An 11,892-nucleotide genomic window follows, 5' to 3' on the forward strand; every position below is an offset into this window, starting at 1 on the left:
CAAGTAAGCCTTCCATCGAGTGCAGCCTATCCTACAGAGGAGAAAAGATCCACCTACCATTCTGGACACTGGTGCAGACGTGACCATCATCGCTCGCTCGGAATGGCCAGTACACTGGGAACTAAAACCTGTAGCAGGAATGATTTCAGGGATTGGTGAAGCCACAGTGTCCATGCGAAGCAAGCACAACATCCTCATCGAAGGGCCTGAAGGCAAGCAGGCAACCCTCGTGGTAAGAGCCCCCATCACCCTTTGGGGCAGGGACGTTCTATCTCAATGGGGAGCTTCCCTACGTATTCCCAGTCAGGATTTCTGACTGGGGCCACTGAGGAGTGCGCACTACCCCTCAGCTCACCTGGAAATGCCAAGACCCAATCTGGATCGACCAGTGGACCCTCTCAAAAGTAAAACTGCGTGCACTACAAGCCCTTGTGGAAGAACAGCTCGCCAAAGGTCACATCATTGAGACCACCAGCCCTTGGAATTCTCCAGTCTTCATACTGCAAAAACCTGGGACAGACAGGTGGAGGCTCCTCCACGACCTTCACAAAATCAATGAGGTCATCGAGGACATGGCCCCCCTCCAGCCTGGACTGCCTTCACCATCGATGCTGCCTCAAGACTGGACTCTTGCCATCACAGACATTAAGGACTGCTTCTTCAGCATTCCGCTGCACCCCCAGGATGCTCCACGGTTTGCTTCTCCGTTCCCTCTCTTAACAGAGAGGCTCCACTCAAAAGATACCATTGGTTGTATCTCCCCTAAGGACTAAAAGTCTCACCTACTATATGTCAGTGGTACATCACTCACATCCTGTCTCCTGTTCGGAACCTATTTCCAGAGGCAATCATCTACCACTATATGGATGATAACCTGGTCTGTGCATCAGAAAAAAACTTACTTAGAAAAAGCAGTTAAAGGGGCAATCAAAACCATGGAAAAAGCAGGGTTCGAGATCCGTGAGGACAAAATACAATACACCAACCCATGGACTTATCTTGGATTCCTGATCCGAGAAAGGACAATTGTACCCCAGCAACTTGCCATCCGAGATGACCCAAAAACCCTGAGAGACTTACACAGTCTGTGCGGATCCATCAACTGGGTACGCCCCCTGCTAGGAATTACAACAGAGGACCTCGCTCCCCTGTTCAAACTTCTACGTGGCAACGAGGACCTAGACTCTTCACACACTCTCACAACAGAAGCCTGAGACACCATCACCAAGGTCCAAGAAGCCCTGTCTTCATGCCAAGCCCATCACTTCGAGCCCAAGCTGCCTTTCCAGTTCGTCATCCTCGGAAAAGCACCTCGGTTCTATGGACTGATTTTCCAATGGGATCTTCAACTCCGAGACCCTTTATTGACACTGGAATGGATCTTTACAAATAACCAACCTTCAAAGACAATTACCACCTTCAAGGAAATAATGGGACATTTAATTTAAAAAGCCAGAACGCGTCTCCACTCCCTTGCTGGGTGTGAGTTCACATGCATATATTTGCCACTGACCTCTAGGGATCTGGAACATTTGCTCCAGACCAATGAAAACCTCCAATTTGCCCTAGACAGCTATACAGGCCAAATTTCCATTCATATCCCAAAGCATAAACTTTTTAATGCAGTCTTTAATCTGACCCCGAAATTAGTCCAAAGTAAAACACCTCTCAAAGCTCTAACAATTTTTACAGACGGCTCAGGGTCATCCCACAAATCTGTAATGACTTGGAAGGAACCTAAGACTCAAAATTGGGAATCTGATATCCAAATAGTGGAGGGATCTCCACAGATTGCAGAGTTAGCAGCTGTTTTCAGAGCCTTTGAGAAATTCAAAGACGAACCGTTTAATCTGGTCACAGACTCTGCATATGTCGCAGGTATAGCTATGAGAGCAGAACACGCTCTTCTCAAAGAGGTTTCCAATCCAAAGTTACACCAATTGATTTCGGCATTAACACGCTTAATCTCTCACAGAAAGAAATCTTACCATATAATGCATGTGAGGTCACACACTGATCTCCCAAGCTTCATCACAGAAGGGAACAGGAAAGTGGATGCATTGGCCATGGCAATAGAAACTGCTAACATCCCTGACATCTTTGCCCAGGCAAAGTTGTCACATGCATTTTACCATCAAAATGTACCTGCCCTTATCAGAATGTTCAAGCTTTCAAAAGATCAAGCAAAAGCTATTGTCGCCACATGCCCGAACTGTCAAAATTACCAGATACCATCTATGGGGACAGGAGTCAATCCCCGAGGACTGAACAGCTGCCAGCTGTGGCAGACAGACGTAACTCACTTCCCACCCTTTAGAAGGTCAAAATATGTGCACGTATCAGTCGACACGTTCTCGGGAGCAATATATGCATCAGCTCATCCAGGAGAAACTACACAGCACACCATAAAGCACTTCCTCCTTGCATTTGCTACCCTGGGAGTACCAAAACAAATCAAAATAGACAATGGACCTGCCTATACCTCTCGAAAGTTAAAAGAGTTCTTCGGTGAATGAGGAATAGAACACAAGAAAGGCATACCAGCAAAACCCAAAAGACAATCAGTCGTGAAAAGGACACATCAAACCCTCAAAAGAGTCCTCAATCAGTAGCGAAGAGAAACAAAAATCATATCTCCACTTGAGAGACCTTGCAAGGCTCTCTACATCATCAATTTTCTAAATTGTACAACATCAGAGCCTGACCCGCCAATACTTCACCACTTTGCAAATACCACCCAAGCAAAGCTCACTGAGAAACCACCGGTGCTAGTGAAAGACCCAGAAGCATATCAAATTTCTGGGCCTTTCCAGTTGATTACTTGGGGTAGAGGGTATGCATGTGTTCTATTACCATCTGGTCCAAGATGGTACCCAGGAAAAAACATAAAACCATACCTAGGCAATGCAAACACTACTCACACAAACAGTGACAAGAAGCCCCCAGAGTCAAACACAAGACCTCCTCAAAACCAGACAAGTTCTGCCGGGAGACGAAGAAGTCAACGAATGTCCATATACAGAAGAAAAGACCATCCCATCACACAACAGCAGACAAAACAGAAAGTGGAACAACAGTCTGCTATAGCAGTTAAGCCATAAGCCAGACACGGCCTGAACACAAATTGTTCTCTGAATGATATGTTATTACTCTCTATTACCCTTGTTTACCCTAAAAAACCTTATTGCTTTCCCTTCTAAACTCTTAGCAAAAACCTCTAACCTTATACCCATTCCCCCATCCTTAGCCAATATAGGAAAAAAAACCAACAACAACAACAACAACAACAAAAAAAAAAAACACAAAACCATAAAAAGGAGGGGGAAGGAAAGGAGGAAAGGTACAAGGGAGAAAACCCTCTCCTCCCACCATAAAGATAACAAATGTTGCTTATATTCCCTATCAGAAGCCCCATCCTTGTCCAAAGATTAAAATTTTCTCCATTGGTGCTGTCCTCACTGCTGCCTGGATGCTCTTCACTGTACCATATGCCTTCAGCTGGATTAGCCCACAGCCTAGCCACAATGTTTGGGTAACCTTAGCAAAAACATTAAAACAGGATAACATGTGCTTATCTATGGGAAGCATTGATAACCCACTTTCCACATGTTTAGTAGGGATTCCATTCGCAGCAGATGAATGGCCTGTCTAAAATTCAGAACTCCTCCGCACCACCGGTAAGAGACCCAACATAGTAGATACTTGGGATGAGTGAACAAAAATGTTGCCCAATGCTTAAGAGGAACCCCAAGAATTGGACCTGTTGGGGTCCTCCAAGGTAACATACTGTGTCAAATTTTACTTTAGACGTCCAAAGAACAATTGGCCAGAAATTGACCAGACAAAAAACACATATAGAAAAGATGTATCACCCATTAACAAAGCCTATAACTATCTATGCAATTACACCGCTCGGGTGATCTCTGTATCTTCTCTCCACCCCAAAGTATTACCCAAGGGAATGTTTCTCATCTGTGGTGACAGAGTATGGGCTGGGATCCCCTCCCACCTCCAGGGAGGTCCCTGAAGCCTTGGAAAAATTTCCACCCCCATTCCAAATATTACCTTGTTACATAATTGGAAAAAAGAAAGCAAATTAAAATGCCACAAAAGATCCTACACAGAATTTGATGAAAATTCTGATCCAAAATTATAAGATTGGAACAAACCAAAAAAGATTGCACCCTCCCTATTCCTACCCTGGGTAGCTGCAGCTAAAGCTCTTGGTGAAATAAATCACTTAGGGTGCTGGCTCAGCAAGCAAGCCAACACTACTTCTGCCGCCCTAAGAGATCTTTTAAAGGAAGAAGAAACCATGAGACATGCATCACTTCAAAATCGAGCAGCAATCAACTTCCTACTGCTAGCCCATGGACATGGCTGCAAAGACTTTGAAGGGATGTGTTGCTTCAATCTCTCTTCACGCTCGGAATCCATACACGCAAACATCCGGAAACTGAAGGAACTTGTGAAGGACTTAAAAGTTGAAAGCAACCCAGACTGGGTCAATGACCTTTTCGGTCAATGGGGATTAACTGGATCGGTTGAATCTTTGGTTAAGGGAATTTTGTGGATTTTCATTGTAATTGTCATTGTGTTAGCGATGTTCTCATGCCTTGTCCACTGTTTCAAAAGAATTATAGGGCACGCCTTTTTACTAAATACAGAAAGTGGAGTTGTAGCAGTCAGAGGCCCTGCAAGACCTCCGTGGCAGTCACTTGCCTAAGATAAGAAATGCATAATCATGGTGAGTGGACCAAAGCAGCCCCTCTTCCGCCCTCGGACCCTTGTTATCTTTCCGTAAGGCTATAGGTCGTATTCTCCTCAACCCTGGCCACTGGACAATTTCAAACACCCCAGAATCCTATATAAACTCCCATCTCAGTCCAATTCGGCAGAAGAGCTGTCCCTGGAAACCTTCGCAGGAGCTACTAATAAAGACACCACTGCGGAACTCCATACAGGCTTCTCCTCTCTCAATCCCTGCATCTGCCGAGGCACTTTTGTGAGCACAGAGCTGAAATCACTAATAGCTGAATTCACTAGAGCTGAAATCACTCCAGAGTTGCTCGCTAAAGTTGCCTGCGGCTGGGAGCTAGCCCGAGGGCTCAGACACGCTGCACCTCATCAGCACAGTGCTATCCAGGACACCTACGGTGGTAGCTACCCAGGGGGCCGGACGGACCCCTGGGACCCCAGGCCACGATAGGAAGGAGGGACCCCTGGCCCCCGTCCAATCACTCAACACCCTTTGTGGAAGGTTCTGGATGAGTGGGATGGGGAGTCAAGTGATGGACAAGCACCAGGGAGGGGACAGGGGAATGATCCAGCAAACTGGGGGGAGACTGATATCAGGGAAGGAGGAGGGGATTGACATACAAGGAAAGGGGTAGTTCAGGGTAAAACTATGGGGGAAATGGAGGGGGAAGGGATGAACCATTACAGAACTGGTACAAAACATGAAACTTAAAAACACAATACAACATATAAATTTAAAAACTTTGCTTTTGACCTTTAATAAAAATTTCACCTTTGAAAATCCAATAGAGGAGATCTATAACATAACAAAACAAAACCCACGCTTTTGCCAAAAATTAGCTCTATGAAACCAACAATTGACACATTAGTAAATAGCATTAAATCAGAGTTTCCAGGTTCCACCAATGAATAAGGAATGTCAGGCGTGACCTCTGATCCCTCTGTTCAGCTCACATCTGCATACTTGCTTCTACTCAAGTACTTGCTTCTTGAACTCGTCAACACATTCTTGAGTGCGATATGGTTTGACGTTTTTCACTGGGACCCACTTAAATCCTCCACCTGTAGAGACATAAACATACCCTTTTCCCCAAATTATTGATCAGATAGGACTTTCAATTTGTCCTGTCTCAGGGTTTCTAATTAAAACAGGGGGATTTTCTTTCAGTTTCACCCGTGTGTTATTTGAAAAATGCCTGAAAAATGCCTAAAAATTGGTGGATCATGTTCTGCAACAGAGCTGTTCAAGAAATTAAAAGCATATAAAGCTTTGTTCAACCTTATCTGTAGTGTGACCTCTACTCCCCTCTTCTGTTGATCAAGAATGCATTTTAACATTTGATGTGTCCTTTCAACAATTGTTTGACTTGCGGGAGAATGAGGAATACCAAAGATGTGACAAACACCCCAGTCCTTTAAAAATGTGGCCAATTTTTGAGATATATATGCGGGACCATTGTTGGTTTTTATTTCTTGGGGCACACCCAATGGATCAAAATCTTGCAAAAAATTTTGAAAGGCATGATTACCTGTGGATTTCTTTCAGGGTTCCTATTGGTCAGGGTGACCCCAAGAGAGATCGTAAAGAGTCTTTGCTTCCCTAGCCTGAATGCAGCTGAAGAAGAGGTCTGGAATGCTTCCAGTTGCTTTTTCAAGGTTGTTTATTTCTTCTTATCTATAAAATTTTCTCTCTGACCTGCCGAGCTCTGGCTAGCAAGGAGGCCATAACATTCTGCATGACCTCTCAGGCGGTGTTTACCTTTTATATCAAAAGTTACGTGTACCATGTTTACAATTTATTACCAATACCTAACATTTATGTTGGACAGTGTGTCCCTATCCTAAACCAATAGAAAAGTGCCACCATCACAGCAAGACATGGAGGACAAGATAAAGAAGAAGAAGGCTAGGACACACCCAGATCCCTCCATCTTGTAGCCCCTTGAACCCCTTATCTGAAAAACCCCAAAATTCTAATTTTCATCCTGTGTTAATTCAAATATCACACTACTAAAACCCTTGTGGCTTGTAATTCCTCATCCAGAGTTGGCAGTTTTCTACAGGCTAAAACTGAAGCCACAGATGTTTTTGACTTCATGCCAGGGTCTCTCAGATCCCTGCCAGGGTCTCGAGACAGCCAGGGCAGCCAGAGGGATGTCCTGGATTCTGACAATTACCTGTTTCACCTGTGTGAAGAGAAGCAAAACTGCACCAGAGAACATGTCCACTGAAACATTAATATTTTTTAATTTACCAAAGGAAGGGTATTTAGTTGTGGCTTCCCGGACCTAGGTCCCGCGGGGGAGCCCGCCGGTCGCAGGTCTGCAGAAGCCCCAGATGACTAAAGCTCGAATCCACCAAATAGACGGGTCGGCACACGGAGCGCTGCAGTTCTCAGAGGTTTATTCAGGGCAGGAAAAGGCAGGAAAAGGTAAAAGGAGCAAAGGGAGACAACCTCTTGAGAGGGGAGCTACCCTGAGTGCCTGGACTCCGAGGTCTGAGTGACCAGAGCCCTCGGAGACGCCCCCGAAGGAGGGGATAGGGATTATATCCGAGAGAGAGGAGGTGGGGTCGGGGTACATACCTCCAATGGGGTAAGATCTTGTGGGAGGGATAGGGATAGTACAAACCAATGGGAGATAAGGGAAGGAGTGGTTACAAGGAGGGAACCAATAACAGAACTTAGAACAAAGAACTTTCCAGAACCTGGGATGGTACCATTGCTTAACTGACATTAACTGGGGAGGGTACACCAAATGATGGACATAGGGAACGGCGGGAATCTTATTACCATGCCCCTACACCACAGTAGTTTCCCATGGTAATCCCGGTAGATCTCTTCTGAGACCTCCTCCCACATTTAGTGATATCCGTTTGCCATAACTGCAGGCTTTGCAAACCTCACAGGTTGACTGCTCCTGTAGAAACAGGAGGCTGCACAAACTGTCAGCACAAGTACTAATGATAGCCTTAGCTTGACTTTTGGTAATTTGAAACATTTGTACAAGTGCTTGCACATTTTGGTGAAAAAAGGCATGACTCAGTTTTGCTTGTTCAAAAATATTTGGCAGAGTGTTTGAAATAACCATTGTCAGTTTGTCTGCTCTCGCATTTCCTTCCACTAAAAATCCAGGAAGTGAAGAATGAGCCCTAATGTGAGCAACAAAATATGGATTAGGCCTATATTGCAAAGTTGTATAAAGACATGAAAACCAACAATACGAAGTGTCATTACTAACATCCTTTAAAACTGATCCTTCTATTCTTTTAACCACATTAGCAACATAAGCAGAATCTGTAATTAAATTAAAAGGTTGTGGAAAGAGCTGAAAAGCCCAAACCACAGCAGCAAGCTCAACAATCTGAGGAGATTCTTCTAGTGTTTGAATATCTGATTCCCAAGTTTTACTTGTTTGGTTCAACCAAGTTACAACTGATTTATGACTTTTGCCAGATCCATCAGTGAAGAGAGTTATTGCATTTAAAGGTTCTTCACTTAACATAGGTTTCTCTCTAAAACTCAATTTTGTCTGAAATAATTTTTGAGCTGGGTAATGAACAGAACAAATACCCAGATAATTTAACAATGCATATTGCAAATCATTAGAATTTTGCATTGCCCAATCAAGATAATCCTTTTGAAATGGTAGATAGATAACTGCAAATTCTTGACCTGCTAAACTTAATAATCTTGTTCTGGCCTTAATTACAATTTGTGCTATCATCTCTAAAACTGAAAAAATAGTCTTTGGAAACCTGTAGGGAAGAAAAACCCATTCTATTATCAACAAAGAATCTCTCTCAGAAGGGTCCCATTGAAAAATGAGACTACAAAGTTGCATTTTTTCTCCTAAAATTGCAAAAAAGAAAAGTTTTTCTGGAATATAACGATGAGCTTGTTGTCTCTGGAGAGCTTCCATGACCTTGTCAAGGGCTGCACAAGCTTCAGGTGTTAGAGTTCTAGGAGAACTGATGTCACAGCTTTCTCTCAGTAAATTAAAAAGTGGACCCAGTTCATTATTGGTAATTCCCAAAACAGGTCTGACCCAATTGATTTCTCCCAGAAGCTGTTGTAAATCTTGTAGGTTGTTTACACTGGTCCGGAGCTGCATCTTCTGCGGTGTAATTGTTTTTTCAGTCATCTTCTGTCCCAAATACTTGCAGGGTGAAACTTCTTGAATTTTGGTTATAGAAATTTCAAGTCCAGTATTTTGGATTTCAGCAACAACACTAGCACAAGTTTACACCATCTCTGGCTGCATTGGAGTGGCGATGAGCAAATCATCCATGTAGTGCAGAATCATGGATCTTGGATGCTTCTGTCGAACTGGAGACAAAACTTGTGCAACAAAATATTGGCAAATTATAGGCGAATTATTCATTCCTTGAGGCAATGATTTCCAGTGGTATCTCTGCATGGGTTCTCTTCTATTTATGACTGGAACTGAAAAGGCAAATCTTGAAGCATCATCAGGATGAAGTGGGTTGTGGAAAAAACAGTCCTTTTAATCAATGACAACAAGAGGCCAGTGTTTTGGGATCACTGATAAAGAAGGAAGCTCAGGCTGAAGAGGTCCCATGTCTTCAATCTTGATCAGTGATCTTCCTCAGGTCATGAAGCAACCTCCAGGAGTCTGATGTCTTCTTGTGGATGACAAATACTGGTGAATTCCAGGGACTGCTCATGGGTGTGATGTGACCTTGCTGTAATTGTTCCTTTACCAGTCTTTTAAGGATATTTTTTTTTCTCTGTTAAAGGCCATTGATCAATCCATACAGGATGATCAGTTTTCCAGTTCAGCTTTAAAGTGGCAGCTTTCAATGTCGTTTCCATCACAGGCCCACTTCCAGTTTTACTTCCCACTGGGACAGAACATCTCTGCCCCAGACAGTGAGAGGCTTCTGAACAGCGAAAGGACTCACCATTGTTGTCTTTCTTTCAGGACCTGAAATGTTAATCATGGATGCACTTTGCAAACACACAGTAGCACCTCCTGAAGGAACCTGCAGGAGCTACCAAATCCCAATCATTGGGCCAAAACACGTGAGAAATTACAGTGACATCTGTACCAGTATCTGGCATGCCTGTAATGTAAATTGCTTTACCACAGTGCATTAGGTTGCGAGTCAATTTTGGTTGGCTGTGGTGTAAACATTGCACCCAAAAGACCTCAGGACCTGAGGTACCAAATGGAACAGACATAACTGACTTCTCTGGAAAGTTGTTTTGCTTGGGTGTATTCATGGGTAAAAGACATGCAATAGCTATAGGTGTTTTTGGTGGAATTACCATAGGAACATTAAATGCAAGAGCTAAAATTACTAGCTCTTTGTTACAATTTACTGAGACGACAGCTGGAAGGACTGAAAGTCCAAAAATTTTGTTGCTAGCTTTGCCTATAATCAAAAGATCTTGTCTTTGTTGAAGAAAACTGATAATTCCAGTAGAAATACTTTGATAACAAAAATAATTTAAAAGGTATATCAATTTTGAGAAGGCCAGTTTGAACCTTGTACCTGAGGGTATTGAGCTGGGACCATTTGAGGAATGGTTGACTGAGGGATAAACGACTGAGGTACCAGTCTGGGCAATTGACTGTAAGGAGGTACCACTACCTATGCTGAGGTGTGGTGGTAATCTGCGCTCTTGTTTGAGTTTAATGACAGGGTTTGCCATCGATGTCAAATTGAGAATGACAGTACTTAGCAAAATGCTGCCCTTTCTGACATCGAGGCCAAATAGAAAGTTGTTTAGGTTGGATTGGTTTTGTAGGACAATCCATTTTCATGTGTCCTGGTTTACCACAAGCAAAGCAACAAGCCTTTTTATCAGAGTCCAACTGTACAGTACCAACAGATTTTTCAAAAATTTTTGTGTTTCTAGGGCTTTTTTGAGCTTTTCCATTTGTTGTCCCAAATTTTCTCCCAAAGCTTTTCCCAAATTATCTTTCAATGTTTTTCCTAACTTTTCTTGGAATTCTGCAATCTGCTTTCCAAAAGCATTGACTTGTACATTAGCAATATGTTGTGGAGAGGTGAGTTTACTGCAAGCTGTTAGCATCTGTATTACAGTTGGGGGCTGATCAGGTAAAGTTAAAATAATTTTTTTTACATTCTTCATTAGCATTGACAAAAGCAAGGTTTTGAATAATAGAGGAATGAGCTTGTTCATATGGACATTGTTTTTCGACAGCTTGGGTTAATCTATCTAGGAAAGAATCAAAGGGTTCCAATTCACCTTGTCTGATAGTAGTGTAAGCCTTTACATTGGTACCAGCTGGCTCAACTGAAATTAAAGCTTTTCTAGCAGAGTATTTAATATCTGTGAGTATAGGCTGAGGCAATTCCACTGCCTGATTTTCTGGTCTATGGAAAGGTGAATCACCTGCTAGTTGGGTAATATCTATCTTCTCATAAGCAGTATTTTCATATTTTTCAACCAATTTATTAAGAAGTTTTTTTCCATTGTAATTCCCATAAAAGATATTGTGAATTGGTTAAGATCAGGGAAGCCACATGTTATGGTTTGACGCTGGTGCAATGTTAGCACCCTTATGGAAATGCACTTTCTTAAATAATTGCTGTGAGATGTGATCAGGAACAGAGCAGAGTAGGCTTAAGCTTAATAACAAAGAAAAGAACTTTATTAAACTACGATTACTATAAAAACTACAAACACTAAATTCTGGATGAAGACTTTCTAAAACACCCTTCCTCTTCTCACTTAATTTCTAAACAAACCTAACAGTGAGACACTACTTAGGATCCTGATCAAGTTGCTGCTTTTTAGATAATTAAATATTCAGTCTTTTAAGAGAGACAGGAGTCTCTCTTGTGCTACACACCTCCCAGGAAACACAATTGCTACCTTTGTGTTTCTATGTCACACATGGCAACTACTTGGAGAAAATCTGCTATGGTGACACTCTTCTTTCTGTGTTACAGTGCTTTCACTACTGTGCATGGACAGACTGCTTATAGGGCTCCTTTAAGGATGCTTTGCTATGGACTAAAAGAGACAACAGTTCAGTTTTTTATCTTGGGACTACAGTCTCCCTTATTTCTTCTTAGGGCTGAGGGTCTAAGAACAGAGATTTTTTTCTTCTTTTCTGAAGAGAGAGGGCTTCTCTACAA

General features: G+C 42.7%; 1 long non-coding RNA gene across 1 annotated transcript; it reads right to left on the reverse strand.

The window, feature by feature from the left end:
* Positions 1-5,955: 5,955 nt before the first annotated feature.
* LOC137462269 (uncharacterized) lies at positions 5,956-7,031 on the reverse strand. Its single transcript, XR_010993649.1, has 2 exons — positions 6,936-7,031; positions 5,956-6,287 (listed from the first exon to the last, which is right to left on the reverse strand). It is a non-coding gene; the product is annotated as an uncharacterized lncRNA (long non-coding RNA).
* Between the last annotated feature and the right edge of the window lie 4,861 nt (positions 7,032-11,892).

Source organism: Anomalospiza imberbis, chromosome 25 (assembly GCF_031753505.1).
Source record: "Anomalospiza imberbis isolate Cuckoo-Finch-1a 21T00152 chromosome 25, ASM3175350v1, whole genome shotgun sequence".
NCBI lineage: Eukaryota > Metazoa > Chordata > Aves > Passeriformes > Viduidae > Anomalospiza > Anomalospiza imberbis.